Genomic DNA, 18,947 nt, shown 5'->3' on the forward strand with positions numbered 1-18,947 from the left:
CTTTATGGGTAGAAATCCCTTGTATATTGGGGAAGACTATAGTGATAGGAGTATACTACCTTCCACCTGGTCAAGGTGATGAGACGGACAGTGAAATGTTAAGAGAAATTAGGGAAGCTAACCAAATTGGTAGTGCGGTAATAATGGGAGATTTCAATTACCACTATAAAAGAAGTTAATTGCTAAAGTGCAACGAGCTACACTTATCTCCACACAAAAGATGTCGCAAGCTACAAATTTTTCATTTTTCTGTGCATTTATTTATTTAAAGCTGTGGGACCATCATACCACCCTCGGTTGGTTTGGCAGTAAGCCAGGCTCTCAACCACAACGGGTCATGTTTAATCATCGGTCCGTTAAAGTCTCTAATCCATTAAAGTCCTTGAAATGCTTTATTATTAAATTCAACCAATTTTTTTCTTTTTTTCTTATATTGTAAAAATATTTTTGATGTGACGGTGTTTAATTAATAAATAAAGGACGGTATTTCCTTACTTGTACGGAGCGCCGCTGCGCTGCCAGATTCTGTCTGTAGCGCTGCCGCGCTTTATAGATGAAGCTGTTCAGGAATTGCTTTTAAATGTGTAGAATACATCTGGACTATGCTTTTAGTATGCTATTTTTTAACAATGACCACGCCTCTTGTACTCTTTCTACCTTTGTAGCTGCTCCTTTCAGTTTTTTCTAACTATTTTTCTCATTTTATCAAAGTTTCTAAGTACCTAAGGTACTGCAGAAGTACCTTAGGATCGGAAGTTCACTCCTTTAAAAGCAATTCCTGAACAACTTCATCTATAAAGCGCGGCAGCGCTACAGACAGAATCTGGAAGCGCGGCGGCGCTCCGTACAAGTAAGGAAATACTGTCCTTTATTTATTAATTAAACACCGTCACATCAAAAAAATTTTTACAATATAAGAAAAAAAGAAAAAAATTGGTTGAATTTAATAATAAAGCATTTCAAGGACTTTAATGGATTAGAGACTTTAACGGACCAATGATTAAACATGACCCGTTGTGGTTGAGAGCCTGGCTTACTGCCAAACCAACCGAGGGTGGTATGATGGTCCCACAGCTTTAAATAAATAAATGCACAGAAAAATGAAAAATTTGTAGCTTGCGTCGTCTTTTGTGTGGAGATTTCAATTACCCCAGTATTGACTGGGTAAATCTATCATCGGGACATGCTAAAGAGATAAAGTTCCTGGGTAGAATAAATGACAGCTTTATGGAGCAATTGGTTCGGAACTGACAAGAGAGGGTGCAATTTTAGATCTAATTCTCAGTGGAGCACAGGCTTTGGTGAGAGAGGTAACATGGTGGGGTCACTTGGAAATAGTGATCATAATATGATCAGATTTGAATTAATGACTGGAAGGGGGACAGTAAGCAAATCCACGGCTCTTGTGGTAAACTTTCAAAAGGGAAACTTTGATAAAATGAGAAAAATAGTTAGAAAAAACTGAAAGGAGCAGCTACAAAGGTAGAAAGTGTACAAGAGGCGTGGTCATTGTTAAAAAATACCATCCTAAAGCACAGTCCAGATGTATTCTACACATTAAAAAGGTGGAAAGAAGGTAAAACGATCACCGGCATGGTTAAAAGGGGAGGTGAAAGAAGCTATTTTAGCCAAAAGATCTTCATTCAAAAATTGGAAGAATGATCCAAAAGAAGAAAATAGAATAATGCATAAGCATTGGCAAGTTAAATGTAACTTTTTTTTTCTGGTTTTTGCATATTTTGGCAAACAGTCTGTAGAGCTTGTATCTTTAATTCCTCGCTGCACCTCTGTTCCTTTGTAATCCCTTCCCCGATACCTGTTTATTGTAATTTCCAACCTGTAATTCTGCTGTAAACCGATATGATGTAGCTACTAATATCGGTATAGAAAAGTTTAAATAAATAAATAAGACATTGATAAGACAGGCTAAGAGAGAATTTGAAAGAAGTTGGCCGTAGAGGCAAAAACTCAAACTAAAAACTTTTTAAAATATATCCAAAACAGAAAGCCTGTGAGGGAGTCAGTTGGATCGTTAGATAATTGAGGGGTTAAAGGGGCAATTAGAGACAATAAGGCCATTGTGGAAAGATTAAGTTATTTTTTTGCTTCAGAGTTTACTAAAGAGGATATTGGGGAGATACCCATATCAGAGAAGGTTTTCATGGATAATGATTCAGATGGACTGAACCAAATCACGGTGAACCTAGAAGATGTGGTAGGCCTGATTGACAAACTGAAGATTAGTAAATCACCTAGACCAGATGATATACATCCCAGGGTTCTGAAGGAACTAAAAAAATGAAATTTTAGACCTATTAGTAAAAATTTGTAACCTATCATTAAAATCATCCATTGTACCTGAAGACTGGAGGATGGCTAATGTAACCCCAATATTTAAAAAGGACTCCAGGAGCGATCCGGGAAACTACAGACCGGTTAGCCTAACTTCAGTGCCAGGAAAAATAGTGGAAAGTGTTCTAAACATCAAAATCACAGAACATATAGAAAGACATGGTTTAATGGAACAACGTCAGCATGGCTTTACCCAAGGCGAGTCTTGCCTCACAAATCTGCTTCACTTTTTTGAAGGAGTTATTAAACATGTACATAAAGGTGAATCGGAAGATATAGTATATTCGGATTTTCAGAAGGCGTTTGACAAAGTTCCTCATGAGAGGCTTCTAGGAAAAGTAAAAAGTCATAGGATAGGTGGCGATATCCTTTTGTGGATTACAAACTGGCTAAAAGACAGGAACCAGAGAGTAGGATTAAATGGGCAATTTTCTCAGTGGAAGGGAATGGGCAATGGAGTGCCTCAGGGTTCTGTATTGGGACTCATACTTTTCAAGATATTTATAAATGATCTGGAAAGAAATATGATGAGTGAGGAAATCAAATTTGCATTTGATACAAAATTGTTCAGAGTAGTTAAATCACAAGCAGAGTGTGATAAATTGCAGGAAGACCTTCTGAGACTGGAAAACTGCCATCCAAATGGCAGATGAAATTTAATGTGGATAAGTGCAACGTGATGCATAAAAGACAGGAAACAGAGAGTAGGATTAAATGGTCAATTTTCTCAGTGGGAAAGGGTAAACAGTGGAGTGCTTCAGGGATCTGTACTTGGACTGGTGCTTTTCAATGTATATAGACTGTTATAAATTGTTCAAACACCACATTACGATGTCACCCCGATGCAATGTAATTTGTCATAAATCCTTGTTGCAATGTAAAATATTATTGTTTTAAACTTTCAAATTACCTCATTACTATGTAAACCCATATCCATATTATGACATTATAAATGTTACTGTGATTTGCTACTATCCTATATATTTAAAATTGTTATAATTTATAATTATACTCATCTCCTTCGTTACTAGACAAGTTACCATGTTAAATGTTACAATGTAAAATAAGGCAAGTTACCATGTTAATTGTTTCATGTAAAATAAGGCAGACCCTGCCCTATTCACTGAGTTATATGTAAACCGATGTGATATCTCGATCGAATGTCGGTATATAAAAGCAAATAAATAAATAAAATAAATACATATAAATGATCTGGAAAGGAATACGACAAGTGAGGTTATCAAATTTGCGGTTGATACAAAATTATTCACAGTAGTTAAATCACAAGCGGATTGTGATACATTACAGGAGGACCTTGCAGGACTGGAAGATTGGGCATTCAAATGGCAGATGAAATTTAATGTGGACAAGTGCAAGGTGTTGCATATAGGGAAAAATAACCTTTGCTGTAGTTACACGATGTTAGGTTCCATATTAGGAGCTACCACCCAGGAAAAAGATCTAGGCATCATAGTGGATAATACTTTAAAATTGTTGGCTCAGTGTGCTGCAGCAGTCAAAAAAGCAAACAGAATGTTAGGAATTATTAGGAAGGGAATGGTTAATAAAACGGAAAATGTCATAATGCCTCTATATTGCTCCATTGTGAGACCACACCTTGAATACTGTATACAATTCTGGTCGCCGCATCTCAAAAAAGATATAATTGCGATGGAGAAGGTACAGAGAAGGGCTATCAAAATGATAAGGGGAATGGAACAGCTCCCCTATGAGGAAAGACTAAAGAGGTTAGGACATTTCAGCTTGGAGAAGAGATGGCTGAGGGGGGATATGATAGCGGTGTTTAAAATCATGAGAGGTCTAGAATGGGTAGATGTGACTCGGTTATTTACACTTTCGAATAATAGAAGGACTAGGGGGCATTCCATTAAGTTAGCAAGTAGCACATTTAAGACTAATCGGAGAAAATTCTTTTTCACTCAACGCACAATAAAGCTCTGGAATTTGTTGCCAGATGATGTGGTTAGTACAGTTAGTGTAGCAGGGTTCAAAAAAGGTTTGGATAAGCTCTTGGAGGAGAAGTCCATTAATGGCTATTAATCAAGTTTACTTAGGGAATAGACACTGTTATTAATTGCATCAGTAGCATAGGATCTTCTTGGTGTTTGGGTAATTGCCAGGTTCTTGTGGCCTGGTTTGGCCTCTGTTGGAAACAGGATGCTGGGCTTGATGGACCCTTGGTCTGACCCAACATGGTAATTTCTTATGTTCTTATAGGTAAAAATAACCCATGCTATAGTTACACAATGTTAGGTTCCATATTAGGAGCTACCACCCAAGCAAGAGATCTAGGCATCATAGTGGATAACACATTGAAGTCATCAGTTCAGTGTGCTGAGGCAGTCAAAAAAGCAAACAGAATTTTGGGAATTATTATAAAGGGAATGGTGAATAAAACAGAAAATGTCATAATGCATCTGTATCGCTCCATGGTGAGACCGCACCTTGAATACTGTGTACAATTCTGATCGCCACATCTCAGAAAAGATATAGTTGCGATGGAGAAGTTACAGAGAAGGGCGACCAAAAAGAGGAATGGACTAGTGAGAAAAATGCTCTAATTAGAGCTGAAAAGGAGAATATATTTGATCCTCTGCTGTTTAACTAAGCACTTAAAAGGTTCAGACTAGGAACAATGTCAGTATATTTGTTGAAGGTATAGCTAAGTTCTGCATGCAAAGAAAGGAATTAGGAAAAAGTGAAAAACACGTGTGTTACTATATGGACATTACATTTGTATATCGGAAGAGCTACTGAAAAAATTTGTATTCACTTCCACTAAATACATTCTGCAGCCTACAAAGAAAATATCAGAAATATTTTAGTATGTAAAATCTTAACAGTCCATTGACCTTTTTTTTATCTCCTATGAAAGAATCCTATGTATAAAGATGGTCAACTAATCTGATAGCTGCAAAGTTTAAAGCTATAGTATGCATGACAGTAAAGTCCTCATCAAAAATTAAGGAAATATAAAAAATCTGCTGTCAGTTATATTACAAAAAATTCTCACCTGAGCTGATTAGAAACATCTCACATTTAAAATGTAAGAGATATGTTTTTGAATGTGTTTAATGATAATAAAACAGGAAGTGTTTTCAATATGTTTTGAAAATAGGCTGAAAGAAAGAGCTATCAAATTTTAAAGCACATTTTTATATTTTTTATTCAAATAGAATGTTAGGAAATTATTTATGTTAGGAATTATTAGGAATTATTAGGAATTATTAGGAAGGGAATGGTTAATAAAACGGAAAATGTCATAATGCCTCTATATCGCTCCATGGTGAGACCACACCTTGAATACTGTGTACAATTCTGGTCGCCGCATCTCAAAAAAGATATAGTTGCGATGGAGAAGGTACAGAGAAGGGCAACCAAAATGATAAAGGGGATGGAACAGCTCCCCTATGAGGAAAGGCTGAAGAGGTTAGGGCTGTTCAGCTTGGAGACGAGACGGCTGAGGGGGGATATGATAGAGGTCTTTAAGATCATGAGAGGTCTTGAACGAGTAGATGTGACTCAGTTATTTACACTTTCGAATAATAGAGAGACTAGGGGGCATTCCATGAAGTTAGCAAGTAGCACATTTAAGACTAATTGGAGAAAATTCTTTTTCACTCAACGCACAATAAAGCTCTGGAATTTGTTGCCAGAAGATGTGGTTAGTGCAGTTAGTGTAGCTGGGTTCAAAAAAGGTTTGGATAAGTTCTTGGAGGAGAAGTCCATTAATGGCTATTAATCAATTATACTTAGGGAATAGCCACTGCTATTAATTGCATCAGTAGCATGGGATCTTCTTAGTGTTTGGGTAATTGCCAGGTTCTTGTTGCCTGGTTTTAGCCTCTGTTAGAAACAGGATGCTGGGCTTGATGGACCCTGGGTCTGACCCAGCATGGCAATTTCTTATTTTATGTTCTTATACTCTTTAAAAGGTTGTATATTGAGTATGTAGTGTGTAGAATCTTGCTGCAACAGCCTTGGCAGAAAATTCTGTCTTGTCTTGCTTGTAATAAGGGATTAATTTTTATTGGAAAATTATTTTCCATGCTGTAAAAAAACAATTCATGCTTATTCTGAAACATTTTTCATCCAATGCAATTTTAACAATATTTCACTTGAATGATAAACACATACTAACAAATTCATATCTACCCAATGCCTGGGCACATGACTAAGCATTTGCTTTATCATATCGCACTTCGAAGGGAATTACTCTGAGGCTGTGGAATATATTTGGCAGACGTGAATACAAATTTTCAGTAGTTCTTCTGATGTACAAATGTAACACACTTGGATAGCTCAAGGCTCTCATGAAAATCAAACTCATAACCCCTTGTTTACAAGGACTAGTGCTCTCTCCACTGAACTACAGGGAGCCTGTATAGTGTCAATAGGCACTAGCTAGTGGCAAGACAGCTTTAAAAATGCCTAACGACATAATGTACTTTGAGTTTCTTGAGATTTGTACTGAACTAAATTGCCTTGTGTTTTTGTGCAAACATAAAAGAATCAGGGATTCTAAGTGTTGGGGCCATTGAGGGCATATATAATCACTGGGTGCTGCATTATATTATGTGGCACAAATCTGGGTACAATTGAATGAACAGTTGAAAGGTTTGTAAGGGGGACAGACAGACAAAAGTGTGTGGGGGGAGGGGGGGGGGACAGACAAACACAATAATATAATGATCTTATAAAGCCAGTCTCCCTATTGAAAAATATAGCAAGCAGCTGGTATAGGATTGTTCCTTCACCTCAGTTCAATCAAGTGGATCAAGTGGAATGATTCAGTTCTGGTTTTACTTCATTGCATGAATGAATTTGTAATTCTGATTCTCAATTTCTCCCATTCTTTTCCCGAATAAAATCAGAATTACGAATCTATGGAGACAATAGGGCAAAGCCAGAACTGGATCAACTTTGATCGACTTGTAGTGAGGTGGTAACTCTAAGCTGCTCGTCATTTTTGCTGGGGTTCTGAACCATAGGGATTTTTGACCTATGAAACAACATTCCCTCTCAGAATGAAACCAAAATGGCCTTTTGACAGCTCTTTAATGTTCACACACACACACACACACACACACACACACACACACACACTGTGAATGTTGGTGGATTTCTCTTGTGCCTTTCTGCTGGCTGAGGAACAGAAAATCCAAGCTTTAGTAAATTTCACTTGTCTGGGATTGCTCTCCAACCTAAGCAACATGAAAGGAGCTTGAAAAGACAGCAATTTCCTGTCCATAGGAGCCTGACATGTACCGCACGAGTTTCAGATTCTTTTATTTTTTTAAACAAATATAAGAACCAGAAATATACCTTCAGACACACATTTCACTTCTAGCATTCCAGGTGCAGATTTGAGAATTGTTGCCCTGTCTCCTCATTAGAATGTAATTCATATTATCTATTTTCATTATTATTATTATTATTATTGTTATTAATAAGGGAGGTGATGGGGAAGGTGGTGGAATCTTTAGCATGGTAGTGATGATAATGAACCCCAGTTTATATTCCCCATCAGCCATCTACAGTGACTTTAAAAGTAGAAAGCTAGGTTGTTAGAAGACTTTTTAAAATTTGGTTGATATTGCGCACATATTTTGTGCTTCCTTCCCTGTTTGCTGGCAGCACAGCCCTTCCAGTCATTTCTTTCCTGTCAGAAGTTCTTCTCTCTCCTTGCAGATAGCACCAACATGTCATCCTCCTCCAGTGAAGACAAAGCTCTAACACCCGGGCACTCTCTTCATAAAGACCATTCGTGCTGCAGGGGTCAGGGACCACCACCATCACTGCCACTGCCAGCACCTGGTCCCCCGGTGGCAAAAGAACTGCCACCACAACCCTGGCACATCCAGGGGCCATCTGGTGAGGAACCAGATTTAGGGAAGCCAAATGTTGAGCCCCCCCCGGGAGATAATAATGAGGGTCAGGTTGTAGTCCTTACATTAGAGGAAGTCCCCTCAGCTGATGGGAGAGATTAGGCTTTGTTCATTCTGAAGCAGCCTGTTGCAGCGGAGCATGGTTTAGGGAGGGGAGTTGTGTCTCCTCCCACCAAGTCATGCTGAATTGGCTGCTCTGGAACATCAGGGACAGATACTGAAGAACATCCAAGAGGAAGTGAGGGGCTGGTAGCCAACCTGGAGTGGTTGGTCTATGGCCAGGAAGGCTCATTAAGATGTGGTCAGAAATGTCAACAGCTCAAGGGCTGGTAGTGCTGGCCCATCTGCCACCACATCAGCCACTGACCCCTAGCAGCTTGCCTCTTTTCATCAATTCCGTATGGCCCCCTCCTTTTTTGTTTAAAATGTTTTTTTCTCTTTGGTGTCCCACCTCACTTATGAAAAATTAATAAGGGATTTTATTCTATAATTTTGTTTCTTTAATTATAAAAATAAATGTGAATACATAATTTAAAAATGTTAAAGTTCTATTTTTGAAAATGCTTTCCAATGTGCCCTTTATTGATTCATAGTAGATGTATGAGTGAAGGAAGAATCAGGAGGTAAAGGGAGGCTTAAGAAGGCAACGTTTTGGAGTGTGATTTGGCTACATAAAGTAACAGATCCAACAGATGACTGATAATACACCTGTTCAACCAAAGAACATTCATTACCTTTATGGAATACAATCTCATAATAAAGGTTCTTCCCTTTGTGAAATTGGATTCTTCTCTAAGTAGCTTGCCACAGAATATGTTATAATCCAAAAGCATCTCAATCAAATATCAGCACTGTCAGATGCAAATGACATTGATCCACTTTGCCCTAGAAAACAATGTGGTGACAGCACAGCACAGACAAACTCCGTAGAAGGACCTGCAGAGCTAGTGTAAAGAAGGACCTGTTGAATGCAAGAGCAAGGACATATGAGTGATGATTGAGAAGGAGGAAGAAAAAACATCATGAGGGGTCTGTGTGAAAGTGCTTACCTGGAAATAGCACAAATGAGCACCAGAGCAGAGGGCAGGCATAACCAGGGTAGACAATCAATCTGAACACCATGGTCTCGTGGCATTTTCAGTGATATGGGTCAATGCCATTATTGCACTGGTAAGATTGCCCAGCAGAGTGGCCATGTTTTGCCCGTCTGTCTATGGCAGCTACATTCTCCTGCTGCATCTCTCACAGTTTCCTCTGCACCCACACCATCTTTCAGCCTCAGGATTGTCATGCTGCTCCTACCTGGACATCATTTCAATCGCCAGCTGGTCACCAAGATCTTCCAAGCATAGAAGCAACAGAATAGCTAGCTGCTCTTCTGCAAGTCTCATACCCGGAACATCTTCAGTGAGTTATGTTTCCTCACTGGTGCTATATGCACCATGTGCCTTCTGATTGGCCTCCTCCAATGTAAGGGTGAGATCAGCCAGCTGGCTCTCTCTGGCCTCTATGGGGTCAATAAGAGGAGGCATCTGACTAACAGAAGGAAAAGTAAATTCTTGTGTAGAAGGTGTTTGTACAACTTCTTCCGTGCTTTTGTGAACAGTTTCTGCAGAAGTCCCCTCTTGATTCTTGTCCTCATCCTCACAGCACACATCTGTTTGAAGGATACAGAAACAGAAACACAAGTTGCATCTCCTCAATTTGTAGTCATCTATTCACCCCCCACCTCCCAATGACAAACATCGAACATCAAACCATTTTCTTGCATGCACCTGGATGCCCTGCAGAATCAAAACCACCATCCCCCTGCACATCACCAAATGCCTCTGGCTGAAATGTAGTTATTACCAACTCCTCTAAGGGGGTCAGCTCAAGGATGCATAGTGGCCCTCCCCTAGTATTTCATTGTTCCATTTATATTTTTGTTGCCTTCTCCTTGACCTCCTTGTGCATATCTCGCCAATGTTTCTCTATCTGCTTTACTGTCAGGATCCTGACTGCCAGACTGCCAACATCGGTGGCTATCAAGGCCCAAATCTACATCTTGGTTGCCAATAAAGTCTTTGATCTATCCAGTGCATCAAAGTTCTCACACACGCATTGGCACATGTCCTTCTCAATTTCTGAGAAGCCTAGCCACATTGGGCCCTGCCTACCTGCTGTTCTTGCCCATCTGGGGTGAAAGCCCTAACAAGCACATTCTTATCCCTGCCTGGACCCCCTCTCTCTCCTCAGCCACCTCTACCACCATCCTCTTCTTCTTCCCTCCAACTCTGTGGTCCTGCTCCTTTCTCCACCATCTCTTCACCTTGCCCACTCCTTGACCCACCACGTTACCCATATGATCCATTGTGCCACAAGATTAAACATATGCACATAATGCCCTGTTATGAACCTACAAATAAAAAGTAAAGATTAAAGGTCAATAAAACAAAAAATAGATAAAAGAAGTATTGTCAAGTGCCAATTCCCCCTTAAGACAAAGGGACCAGGAAATCTATGTTCACCAATTAAGAAGAGTCAAACCAAAACCAGGAAAGCATGAACAGACAGAAAAATAAGCTTTCAGCAATTAAAAGTAACATATCTGTATGGACTGTGGAACCTTGTTGCTGTGGTAAGTTTGAGTCAACCTGCAGGGAAGGCCCTGGAGTTCCTTAATGACAGCTGGCGTGAACTACTCTGTAGAGAGATTGGTCAGGAGCTTCATCTATACCAGCCCTTTTCCCCTTGGGTGGAGCCCTTTAGTTCCGTGGGCCGGCAGGTTTTAGCCAGAAGTTTCTGAGGTAAAGGCAAAAGCATAGGTCCAGAGTCAGGCTGAAATCAGAGATGGGCAGCAGACAAGAGTGGTCAAAGCCCAGGTTAAGGTCAAGTCCAGAAATCCAAGGAGAGATGTTGAAGACAGGATACAAACTGACACAGAGGGCTGGAGGTAAACAAGACTGGAGGAAATGAGGTAGGCTGGGCAGGAAAGATGAAGGCAGGCTTGGCTGGTGAGTCAAAGGCAGACTGGGCTGGAGAAACCAAGGCAGGGTCTAGAATGCAGGTAGGAGCAGCAACTGACATTACATACAATGATGTAGGTGACCCATTGCTGAGGCAAAGAGAGGACATCAGGGCAACCCTTTATAGGGCAGATTGGGTGACATCATCATACAGCAGCACCGGTACTTTCCCACCACAGGGCCTTTAAGAAGTGGGAAGTATGGTGAGTGTGCACCTAGGAGGAGCCAGAGAAAAAGCAGTGTTTGGTAGTGTCTTGCTGCGAATCGTGCAGATAGCATTTCACCGTGAACAGAGGGGTCTGCCAGTTCCAGAGGCCAGGTAAATGGTGCGGCTCACAGGTGGGTTCCATGAGCCATGAAACATAATGTTACCAATAGCAAGTCCAATGAAACTGCAGAAAACCAATAAGTCCATAGCTGCGGTACTGGCCTATGTAAAACTGAGAACATCTCATCAATAGAGAAAATTGATATTTTGTCTCCTAACTACCCTTTATATAGCCTGCATGTTTTTACAGTTCCTGCTTCCAACTTCCCAACACTTTAAGGCACCACGTGAAGGAACCACATGGTTTTCAATAATTTTTCCAGCATGAAAATCTACAAACCTTTTGCATTTCTAAACTCCAAAAAATATAAATGTACTCTTTAAATAAATGCACAATTTAGATGCACAAACACCCAATACAAGAAAGTTCTGCATGCTAATCACCCCATAAATGCACATTTCTGCCTGTATACACTTTTTTAGTGTTACATTGATTTACATTTCATTAGATTACTGCATCAGGTTGTATGGGGGTTTGCCTGCGCGTGCATAAGGAAACTGTGCGCTGAATTTCATGCTCACCTTTTTGCATCAGTCCCTATAGCTGCAGAGTATTACAGAAAGAATAGTGGCATCAACACCTGCTGAAGGCACCAATAGAGGGCCAACAGGTACCAACAGTGGTATGAACAGTCCAAGGCATCATGAGAGTTGGAAAGGGCACCATTTACAGTAGCATGAACACTGAAGGCATGGAAGGATGTGCAAAGTGTATGACAACAATGAAATAATAAATAGCCCAGTCATTAAAAGAAGAGGAAAGGATATCATAAATGGTGGCACGACATCCCAAGGCATTAAACAAGGGTCAAAGGGTACCAACGATCCTGACATGAAACTCCAATGCACTTAAATAGCATGAACACCCCAAGGCATCATAATAGGGCAAAGGATGCTAACAATAATGAAATGACTACTCCAAAGCATTAAAAGAAGCATAAAGGGCACCATCAACAGTGCTATGAACACCTCAGTTCACTAAAAGAGAGGCAAATGGTTCAAAAAATGGTTGCGTCCGTTGGTGCTAGACGGCTTTGCCCCGTTTGCCTCACTTTATTCACGGCTCCTCCCGATTACCTAGGAAAGATGGCTACCACCGCATCTACAAGCCGACCTCTCCGGCGTCCCCAGAACGGCTATGGTGCAGCCTCCCGCCATGCTCCTCCCAGGTATCTACTAGCACGTCACTCATGTCTTTATTCCAACCTTGGCGCGAACCTCGGGGGGTGTTCCCCCTTGCTGACGTCACACCATCTGGGTATATAACCTATTCTAATTTGCTAGCTCGTTGAGTTAGCAAGGACTAGGACTTGGACTTGGACTCGCATCCATTCCTTTCTATGCTACTTTGCTGCTTCCGTGCCCTGCTGGAAGCTCTCTCTCTGCCCTACGGGGTAACTGCTAACCTGGGTACCCGCTCCTCGGGGGTCCTCTGCTTTATTTCAGGTGCCTTACAGGGAACAGGTACTCGCTCCTCAAGGGCCTGCTCTCCCTGCCTCGGTGCCTGTACCTTCTTCTACAACCTGGTGGAATTGCATACTTACAGCAAACACCTAGTGAGAACTCTAACTCTCAGACTATCTCATCCACAGTACTACCTTGCTGGGAAACCTGCTGCGGAGACCAACAGGGTGATAAGGGCTCCCTCTGCCGAGATCCCTGAGATCACAACTACCAGACTGCCTTACTACTTACACCTCTGGTGGTACTCTTCAAGCTGTATAATAAAGAATTAACTGTGTTTGTGAGTTCTGAGTCTAGCCTAGTACTGTGGCTCCTCACGGGGCTCCTCCCCATGGGCGTGGTCATCTGCCACAGTACCCAAGGATCCACCAAAACACCGCACAGGTTCACTGGGCTGTTTAGAGTCTGGTTCAACCCAGTTGCCAGGTTTACCTCCTCCCAACAAAGATGCTTCAGCCCTGTGGTTATTGAAGGCTGTCAGCTGCACTGTGGAACAGCTTTAGGGATTTTTTTTTATAAATTAATTTATAATTTTCAGAACACAATTTACAAGTATAACACTTCATGTAGGGAAATTACTTGAATCATAAATTACAAAAAGCAAATTCCATTGCAAAAAAGAAAATAAGTATTCATGATTCATCTACACAAGATCTCATCAAGGGGAGTGCTAAAGGAGAAACACAGAATAGAAAATTCACAATTTATCAATATATAGGATCATTCAGGGACGATAACTTTTAAACAGGTCCGCAGGCGCACATGTGTGCATGTTTGCCAGCTCGCACTCAGGGACATGGCTATTTTATAACATACACATACATACACATGCATAACATATTTTATAACATACACATACATATTTTAAGTCATGCGTGTATATGCACGCATGACTTAAAATAAGCTGAACGTGCACACATGTGTAGTGGGCACATGCCTATGCAAGCAACTGGCACTTCTACCGCATAAGTGGGGGGCTTTTAATACACATGCGCGCCAACGCAATTGCCCATTTTCCCAGTTTGTTCCCAATTCACCCAGAGAAGGGATAGTATTTCCAAATCCCCCTACTTTAATAGCCCTCCTTCCCCCTGTTAGCCCCCACACTTAAGACCCTGCTGATCTGTGCAATTCTTTTGATTTATGACTTACACGCCATCAATAGCAGAAGTAAAGTTACACGGCAGGGGACCCTGGCACACACTTATGTGAGTATTTACAGTCTGCTTTCAATATGAAATCCAGGAATGCCCATGCCCCACCTAGACCATGCCCATGCCCCGTCCCTTTTTTTGGGACAATTGTTTTGTGTGCAGAGTGGGAGATATGCATGTACGCAGGTAGCCCGACTTATTACCTTATCTCCCAATTTTGGCATATCCAGGGCTTTTAAAATTCACTTTTAAGTTTGCATCTTTGAAACAGATTTATTTTGAAGAAATTCTTTCAAATGTATGGGATCTAGAAAAACATATCGAACTCTCTGGAACTCTATAATGGAGTTATATGGGGATCTTAACAGGAAAGATGCTCTCAAGGCCAAAACCCTAGGATGTTTTAAAAGAAAAATCCTATTTCTAGCCCGTGTCTCCTTAACTACATAAGGAAATATTGAAATACATTGACCCATAAAAGAAATATTTTCTTTTTTTTTTTTATTTTATATTTATTCATTTTACAATTCAATTCAAGCATAATTATCTTAAATTATCACAGGTACACATTTAAGAAACCCAATATCAATTTAAAGACAGAGTATATCTTCCCCTTTTTATACAAATAAATTGACCAATAACTTAATACATATATTCTTACATTCAAATGCATTAGGTATCAAATGTCCTGTGTTTAGCCCACAAATGAATCCAAGGTACACTTTACCCAAACAATTATCACCTTTCAAAAACTTGATTTAAACTATCTGGGATTACACCTAATTTATCTAAGAGAGATCACTTCTTATCTCATAGGACTGTGTTATATGGGTTTAGGGGTAGAGCTTGTAGTTAACTTCATTCTATTTTGAATAAATTGCATTAACTGTTCAGGTTGTAGGAATACATAAGTATTTCCTTCACATTTTATTAAACATTTACAGGGATATTTCAAGATGAACAACATTCCCAGTTGTAATATTTGAGATTTTAATGCAAGAAAATGTTTTCTACGCTTCTGTGTTATTGGTGCCAAATCAGGAAATAATTGTACCTTACACCCCATGAACTCTGTAGTTCTATTTAGAAAGAATTTCTTAAAAATCCAGTCTTTATCAGATTCTAGCATGAAAGTGGTTATCAATGTTGCCGGTTCTACTGTTTCTATATCTGTTTGTTCCAATAAATTTGAAACATCTAATTCTTTGTTTTGAGAAGGCAACTTTTGTACTAATTCTTCTATTTTTAAATTACCAATATCTCTGATAATAGTTGATTTTTTCATTGGGGGTAAATAAAACATCTTAGACATTATAGGTAAGGCAGCTTCTGGGATATCCAAATTTTCCATCAGATATTTTCTCCTTAAAAACAAAGGAGTCAAATTAGGTAATTTAGGAAAATTTATACATCGTATATTCTTCAACCTAGCTGCATTCTCTAATTTTTCTATTTTAAGCTGTAATAACAAATTCTCTTTAATCATCATAGTTTGTAATTCCCTTGATTTCCCCATTTCTTCCTGAACTTTTTTCAATTCATTCTTTACTATTTTATTTTCACTTTCAATAGCCTCGACATTTTTCTTTGTTGATAATACAATATTTAAAATTGCCACCATTTGATCACCTATATTTTTATTAACTTCATTTATGGCCACCCATATATTTTCTAAAGAAAAATCCGGGGGTTTGACTAAAGGTTTAATCTGAATAGAATGAGGCCCACTATCTCTAACCTCACTTCCCCCATCCACAGTCTCGATTGAAGTTTGTCCGGGTCCCGTGATGTTACTTATAGCCGAGATATTTTCTAGTTGACCACCTTGCCCCAAGGGAGAGCTTCCCCTTGCTCCTTCAGCAGTGTATAGCTCTCCTGGGGTCAACTGTACTCTCTCAGCTAGGTTAACCGGCGGGGATCTCTCACTAGGGGAGAGAGATGTTAAGAGATCTAGGGATGCGGAGGGCTCCTCTTCTCCCCTTCTCACATCCAGCGATCTTTCATCCCCTTTCTGTAATCCGCGTCGTACATGTATATCCATTGGTCCCACTTTAGAGATAGGCTCCATCACGTCTGAGGCGTGACGTTCCCTGGCCCTTCTCTTACGTGCAGAATGCGGCATTTAGAAATTAAGTATTAACAGGATAAAGTACGATCTAGATAGTTAATTTTACCTTGGGTCCAACACAAATGGAAGTGCCAGTTTCACTAGAGAAAATCCATTTGCCAGTTATACGGGAAATTGTCCACAGAATCCAAAGAAGCTGAAAAAGCTGCGTGCGCCTCTTTGGCGCGCGCAGCTTTTTCACAAATTAGCATCAGCTGTGCTCCGTCCAGGCTGTCTGAACGCCGCACCCCCGGTACACTTCCACAAAGTCTCTCTCAGTTACCTGGCGCTCCAAACACCAGGTCCAAGGAGCCGATTTTAAGCCCCTTTGTCCCGCAGTGGTGACGTCACAAATTAGCATCAGCTGTGCTCCGTCGAGGCCGTCTGAACACCGCACCCCCGGTACACTTACACAAAGTCTCTCTCAGTTACCTGGCGCTCCAAACACCAGGTCCAAGGAGCCGATTTTAAGCCCCTTTGTCCCACAGTGGTGACGTCACAAATTAGCATCAGCTGTGCTCCGTCGAGGCCGTCTGAACGCCACACCCCCGGTACACTTCCACAAAGTCTCTCTCAGTTACCTGGCGCTCCAAACACCAGGTCCAAGGAGCCGATTTTAAGCCCCTTCGTCCCGCAGTGGTGACGTCACAAATTAGCATCAGCTGTGCTCCGTCGAGGCCGTCTGAACGCCGCACCCCCGGTACACTTCCACAAAGTCTCTCTCAGTTACCTGGCGCTCAAAAGAAATATTTTCTAACTGGAAAAAGAATTTTGGCATCCACTGCTTATCACTTTTTTTGGCAAATATTATTAAGAAGGTATTATCTTTCTATTATCTCATAATTTGACTGTTCCAATAATGCAGAAAAGATCCACCTTAGCAAAAGAATCAAAATTTTCCACAGTGGATGAGCTACTCTTCCAGTCAGGCAAATACAGAGATTAATAACTTCAGGAACTATTTCCTTAGAGCCTTTAAAAACTCTAAATAGAATTTTCCCAGCATCTCTATAGGAAATATCAAGGAACACTTCAGAAAATGAAGAAATCTAAGGTTAAAGCATCTCAAATGACTTCCCATATTTTTAATTTCTGATGAGTTATCTGAAAATCCTTAATTAAAGCATCGCACTGTTGTAATCTAGAACATTGATTTTCCAATTGCTCTGAATTTAAGAGTGATCAGATAGCTTCTGAGAATTTTCATTAACCAAAATAGATAACTTATGAACAGATCCCATCAATAAATAAAATTTTGTAGAGAGTGAGCAGGCCTGTGCGCGGGCAAAGCAATACCAATAGTGGAATGAACAGCCTAAGGCATTGTGAGAGAAGCAAAACAGCATTGACAATGGCATGAACAACTCAAGAGTCTATGAAGGGACAGAGCAGCCCAGTATCATAAATACCCCAAGGCACCATTAGAGGGATAAAGCAATGCCAACAGTAATATAAACAACTTAGAGCACTGAGAAAGGGACAAAGTGGCACCAATAGTGGCAAGAACACCCGAAGGCTCCATAGGAGGGAAAAAATATCCTAAACAGTGGCATGAACATCAAATTCACTAAGAATGGCAAAGGGCACCAATAAGAATGGCATGAACACTCAAGGCTACATGAGAGGGGCATTTTTTTACATTTGAGTTCCTACAGGGGGAAGAAGACCCTGATCTGAATTTATGTTGAACAAAGATCTGTGTCAAGTGACTGCCATGTGTTGTGGATGGAGGCCTCACTATCTGACAGAGTCACAAAGCCTTCACAATCCTTTGCAAGTGTGGAAGGCACTTGGGAGTGGATGTGAGCACGAGCCCTTGGGTCATGGCACTCCCCCCCCCCCCAGGCAAGGCTCCAAAGTATGTGCCATTGGTAGGCAAGCACATCTTAGCATAGGCTGAATGGAAGATTAAAGGCTTGGAACACTTGGAGACTTGGAATACTCTAGGGATGTGCATTCATTTTATCCATTTAATTCGTTTCATACGTTTCCCATTACATGTCAATCAGATGTGCATTCGTTTCATGTTTCATACGTTTCATATTACATGCTTTTATAGGAAATGTATGAAACGAATGCACATCCCTAGAATACTCAAGCCTTTGCTGAACCTGCATGCACAGGAGTGAGAGCCAGGAATTCAATGCTGGTCTCTGGGGTAGCATTGCGGGCACTCTGAAAACCCTTTCAGACTTGTCGCTTGGGAACAGATTGAGCATCAGGACAGATGAGGGTGAGGACAGAAGATGACTCTGATGACAAGGACATGATGAAGGCACTGGAGAGCTGGACAAGATGAAGACAATGAAGACTTGGAACTTAGATGAAGGCACTGAAGACTTGGACTTAGACAAAGAGTCAGGTTTAGGTTCAGGTTTCAGAAACAGGTTCAGGTTCAGGATTCAGATTCAAGTTAAGGTTCAAGTTTCAGATTCAGGTTCAGGAGGAGTCCTGCACCTCAACATGCCTTATACAGCCCGTGGGCTGGCCGCAGACCACGCCAGATGGAGAGCAGACTCTAGACTTGCAACATGATGAAGACTTGGCTCTGGAATCATGACAAAGACTCTGGGAGATTCCTGTCCCACTGCATGCCCTACACAACCTTGTTGCAGACCATGCCAG

The sequence above is a fragment of the Rhinatrema bivittatum genome, chromosome 1, assembly GCF_901001135.1.
Source record: "Rhinatrema bivittatum chromosome 1, aRhiBiv1.1, whole genome shotgun sequence".
Taxonomy (NCBI): Eukaryota; Metazoa; Chordata; class Amphibia; order Gymnophiona; family Rhinatrematidae; genus Rhinatrema; species Rhinatrema bivittatum.